We start from the raw sequence: 6,297 nt of genomic DNA on the forward strand, positions 1-6,297 counted from the left end.
AGAACGAATCACATAGCATCAATCATCACTTCCGGGGCTTGCACCCGGTAACCAGGACTTCCCAGGAGGTCACCCATCCCAGAACTCCTCTGGCTCAAGCGCGCTTAACTGTGGAGTTTTTCCCCACAATCAAGCCCACTTAGCTTGCTACCCCATTTGCAAAACCTTAGCAAGTATTGTGCCTCATGAACCATTCAAGTAGAGATCCCTTGACTCTTTTTGAATTTAAGTATGGGGGATTTACGCAGTGCATTATATTAGATATCATTTTTGGGATTCAACTGCGTTAAGTAAGTCATTCAAACGTATGACCATTTCCATGAGAGGTAGTCGTAACTGACTAATTTCTCATGATTTTTGAATAGTTCACTTAGCACTCATTGCATCGGGTGATGCTCACAGGGGTGAAGAAGTGGGATTGAAACTAGTGAAATGTGGAGAACGAATCACATAGCATCAATCATCACTTCCGGGGCTTGCACCCGGTAACCAGGACTTCCCAGGAGGTCACCCATCCCAGAACTCCTCTGGCTCAAGCGCGCTTAACTGTGGAGTTTTTCCCCACAATCAAGCCCACTTAGCTTGCTACCCCATTTGCAAAACCTTAGCAAGTATTGTGCCTCATGAACCATTCAAGTAGAGATCCCTTGACTCTTTTTGAATTTAAGTATGGGGGATTTACGCAGTGCATTATATTAGATATCATTTTTGGGATTCAACTGCGTTAAGTAAGTCATTCAAACGTATGACCATTTCCATGAGAGGTAGTCGTAACTGACTAATTTCTCATGATTTTTGAATAGTTTACTTAGCACTCATTGCATCGGGTGATGCTCACAGGGGTGAAGAAGTGGGATTGAAACTAGTGAAATGTGGAGAACGAATCACATAGCATCAATCATCACTTCTGGGGCTTGCACCCGGTAACCAGGACTTCCCAGGAGGTCACCCATCCCAGAACTCCTCTGGCTCAAGCGCGCTTAACTGTGGAGTTTTTCCCCACAATCAAGCCCACTTAGCTTGCTACCCCATTTGCAAAACCTTAGCAAGTATTGTGCCTCATGAACCATTCAAGTAGAGATCCCTTGACTCTTTTTGAATTTAAGTATGGGGGATTTACGCAGTGCATTATATTAGATATCATTTTTGGGATTCAACTGCGTTAAGTAAGTCATTCAAACGTATGACCATTTCCATGAGAGGTAGTCGTAACTGACTAATTTCTCATGATTTTTGAATAGTTCACTTAGCACTCATTGCATCGGGTGATGCTCACAGCTTTAAGAAATCATTTAGGACTCATCACAATCACACACACTTCACTCATTTTATTTCATTTCCATCACATCACTGTAGGAGAAATAGAATTGAAAACAAACTTAAAAAAGTTAAAAACGACAAAAACTTAAGAAATAGTTGCCTAAGTACATACAGTACACATCACTTCATCAGCTTACGAGCCCCGGGTTGACATTTAAAAGTTGCAATTTAGACATCACTAAATTGACCAAACAAGTACCAAGCAAAACATCCTCGAATGAGGGCTTATCGTAATGCAGTTTTAGACATTTTGAGGATGTTTCCAGATTTCACTTTGACATGTGTTCCACGTGCACAGAATGTTATTGCAGATTCCCTTGCAACAGCAACAAGTAACTTGAAGATTCCGACGAATTCAAACAATAAGTTTGAAATTCATGTGAAACATCACCCTGGTGTCCCTGATAATCAAAGATATTGGCAAGTGTTTCAAGATGATAAGGAGATTGAAGATTTTATGCGAAATGAAGATAAATATCAAGACACTTCTATAGATGGCAAGCAAGATAATGGCGAACTAGATTTAGAAGTAAATCAGATGGAAGTTTTGCAGCTGAAAGACAATGTCATCCCTAAAGGCCTTATACCTTTAGAGGAATTATTTGACCAAGATGATGTAGCCCAGAAACCAAGTTTGATGCCAACTGAAAAGGGAGTTGAAGACATGAATATTGGAACAGCAGAAAATCCAAAGATGGTGAAGCTGTCAAAGGCGTTACCTCCTCAGGTAAAGGCAAAGTACATTAGTTTATTGTCTTCATTTACTGATGTATTTGCATGGGACTATTCAGATTTGAAGGAGTACAATAAAAGTATAATTCAGCACGTCATTCCAATCAAGCCAAACCAAAAGCCATTTCGCCAAAAGTTAAGAAGGATCAATCCTAAGTTGCTGCCATCCATAGAGAAGGAAGTCAATCGATTATACAAGGCTGGTATAATCATTCCAATCAAATTTTCAGAATGGATTTCCAATTTGGTGCCCGTGCAGAAGAAAACAAGTGAGATTAGATTATGCATTGATTTCAGAAATTTGAATAAGGTGCCTTTGAAAGATAATTATCCATTGCCAAAGATGGACCACATACTTCAAAGAGTGGTTGGGGCATCTCGTATGTCGCTGCTCGATGGGTATTTCGGAGACAATTTGATTTTGGTCCATGAAGATGATAGAGACAAAACAGCGTTCACCACTCCATGGGGAACTTTCCATTATGCGAAGATGCCATTCAGATTAAAGAATGTTGGTGCGACCTTTCATTGGGCTATGGATATTGCATTTGCAAATGAAAAATATGTTTTTTTAGTTGTTTATCTTGACGATTTGACAGTTTTTTCTAACTCAGAAGAAGAGCACCTTTATCATTTGAAGATTGTATTTCAGTGGTGTAGAAAGTATGGCATATCTCTCAATCCAAAGAAGAACTTGTTTGCCATGGATGAAGGCAAGCTTCTCAGTCATATCATATCCAAGGAGGGCATCTGCATCAATCCAACTTGAGTGGAAGCCATTCAGAAGATTGATTTTCCACGAAGTAAAAAGGATATCCAAGCATTCAATAGTAAGATGAATTTCTTACGTCGTTTTGTGCCAAATCTTGCAGAACATTTGAGGGAAATCACAAACATGTTAAAGAAAGATAGTGTAGTGAAGTGGACCGAGGAAGCCATCAATTCTTTCAATTTGGTAAAGTTGTCCCTTTCTTCAGCTCCAATTTGATCAACCTGGATTATTCCCAAGATTTTATTTTACTTTCATTCACTTCAGAGCATACTATGGCAGCAGTCTTAATGCAAAAAAGAGATCAGCCTGAGAAGCCAATAGCCTTTAAAAGCAAAATGATAAAAGATGCAGCCTTAAAGTATAATAATATTGAGAAGCAAGCTCTTGCCTTGGTGAAAGCTGTGAAATATTTCTGAGTATATATTTTTCATTCTCATATTCTTGCCTATGTTCCTAACGCAGCCGTCAAAGATGTTTTAGTGCAGACAAATCCAGAAGGGAGACGAGGCAAATGGATCGCAACTTTGTTAGAATATGACTTGGAAATAAAGCCAACAAAGCTTATCAAGGGACAAGGTTTGGCTAAACTAATGGCAGAGTCTAATTTGCATGCCTTGGACATAAATTTAATTCCTGCTATGTCCGAAAAAGATGAGGACAGCTCACATGTTTAGGTATCAGAAAGTTTTATCCATTCCCCTTGGTATTCTGATATTATATATGTGCTCCAAAATCTTTCACCGCCTCCGGGAATGGCTAAAAATAAAAGTAGAACTCTGAAATTGAAGGCTGCCAAATTGCATTGTATTGGAAAGATCCTAGTGGTGTCTTCCTAAATTGTTTGGTTGAGGATGAAGCAAAACAGATCATGGATGATTTTCATAAGGGAGATTGTGGAGGTCATATATTTTGGAAGACAACAGTCAATAAGATTTTGAGAGTAGGATATTATTGGCCAACCCTCTTTGCTGATGTGTACAAAAAAGTTACAAGCTGCCACAAATGTTAGATTTTTCAAGGTAGGAGAAAATTACAGCCTTTACCACTCAAGCCGGTGGAAGTAAGTGCTCCATTTCAGCAGTGGGGCCTTGATTTTATTGGAGAGATCCACCCTACATCTTCAGCTCAGCATAAGTGGATCTTGACAATGACAGACTACTTTACAAAATGGATCGAGGCCATTCCCACTCGGTAGGCTACTGATATGGTAATAATTCAGTTTCTCGAAAATAATATTTCGTCACGTTTTGGTTGTCCAAACAAGCTGATTACAGATAATGCAGCAGCTTTTAAATCTAAAAGATTTATTGATTTTTGTAATAAATATCAAATTACCTTGGGGCATTCAACTGCATACTATCCACAAGGTAATGGATTGGTGGCATCTTCAAATAAATCATTGGTTAACATTATCAAAAAGTTGTTGGAAATAAACAAAAAGAGCTGGCACAAAAAGCTTGTTAATGCACTTTGCGTAGATAGAGTAAGTCAGAAGAAATAAGTTGGCATGTCTCCATTTGAACTAGTATATGGTGTCGACAGGGTGTTCCCAACATCTCTCGCAGTCCCGGTGGTAAAACTTCTGCAGGAAGCTGGCAGCGAAGAGGATCATTTTCAGTGAAGGATAAACCAAATGATCCATTTACAGCAGATGAGAGAGGAGTTTTACAAGAATACCTTCAGGCTGAAAGAGAGGATCAAGAAAATCTATGACCGAAAGGGAAAGTCAGAAAAGTTTCAGATTGAGGACATAGTGCTCAAATGGGACGCTAGAAATGAAGACAAAGGTAAGCATGGAAAGTTCGAGAATCTATGGAAAGGTCCATTCAAAATTGTTGCATATCGGGGCCAAAATGCTTTCTTGCTGAAAGAAATGAAAGGAGAAGATTGTTCAGGTGGGCCGGTCAATGGTCGGTTGCTCAAACGGTACTATATTTGAAATGTTTTCTGTTGTCATATGTATCACTGTACATACCATTTTATTTCCTTCATTGCAAGTGTGTACTGTCATCACTCATTCAGTTTGGAGCCTGAAGTGAAGGCTATAAAACTGAAGGTCTGATTTCATTTTTGGTGTGAATTGTTTGTGTCAGTTTTGAGTCGGTTTTCAGTTGAATTTCAGTCTTGAAATTGAGTCAGTCCTTAAATTCAGTCGGTTTTGAGTTAAGATATTGGTTTTGGTTTGCTGAAGTTATTGACTCCATAACCCAATGGACGAAGGCACTGCCTGCTTTCCCCAGAGATCTGTAGTTCTTGGCACCTCCAAGGAGCTACCATCCCCATTGGAGCCAATGTTAGTGTCGGTATCTTCATCCCTCCATCAGTGATCAAAATTATCTTGTTGCATTGCATTTTAGGTGTCTCATCTGATCAGCTGTATTCCATTAGGATCATGGATCACCTGATGGCAGTAGAATTTTATAAATTTTTCCCTCATGATCTTTACCTGCTGGCCCATTTTCAAGTCATTTACAGTCATTTTTGTCTTTACATCTGCAAAAAGTCATTTTTAGAGTTTTAGGTCTCATTAGGTCTAGGATTTGCCCTCAAGGTCTTATAAAAGCTCAATAATGGCTAGCAGGCACATGAGGAGGTCAAATAAAGTCTCAGCAACAAAAATTTCAATAATCACATGCTCAGTGATTGATTTTTCCTCAAAACCCTATTTTGAGGAAAAACTGAGTTTTTTATGTTCTATGTACAAGATTTCATGTAATTTCATTTTTCCTATATGCAATAATTTCGAGATGCAGCCCTAGTCACTTTGCTAAGATCCTGCATTCCAGCCCCTGCAAAAGAGTCAAAAAAGTCAAAGCATTTAGTCCATCAAAGGCAAAAAGCAGTGAAATTGCCAAAACAGAGTTTTAAAAGACAAAGTGTAATCCTAACATTAGAAAAGTGGGTTTCTTTTAAGTGAAAAATTAAAGTGATGGAGATATAAAGTAATTTTCATGTTGAAGACATCATTTGTGCCCAATGAAAGAGTGAGCAAGAGCCAAATCGCGATTTGAGGCCGAAGGAGTGAATTTGCAGCAAAATTGTGAAAATTCTTGAGGCGCGGCGCACCTAGGTTGAGGCGCGGTGCACCTGGCCAGCACGGCGCACGCAGTGCAGGAAATACACTCAAATTTACAAAGGCACAGTGCACCTGAGTGGTGCGGCACACCTACCTTCAAAGCCCAAAATTCATCCAAATTGCCTCCTCCCAGCTCCAAACTTGCAAATTCCTCATTCCACGAGTAAGTTAACAATCCCAAGTGCCATTGTGAGTTTTCATCAGTTTTTATGGTATTTCAAAAGGTAAGAAAACAAAGCCCTAGTTCCTTGCACAGTCAATTGAAAAAGCTGCCTAGGGTTTGCAAAACTATAGTTTTTGTTGTCTAATTCCCATCCCTCATTTTCATTTTTCTCTCACTACACTTCATTCATATCACTTTCCCTCTCCTCTTTCATTCACATTCACCTATCCCCTT

The sequence above is a fragment of the Pinus tabuliformis genome, chromosome 7, assembly GCF_031772625.1.
Source record: "Pinus tabuliformis cultivar Carrire ecotype Pingquan chromosome 7, CPIR1, whole genome shotgun sequence".
NCBI lineage: Eukaryota > Viridiplantae > Streptophyta > Pinopsida > Pinales > Pinaceae > Pinus > Pinus tabuliformis.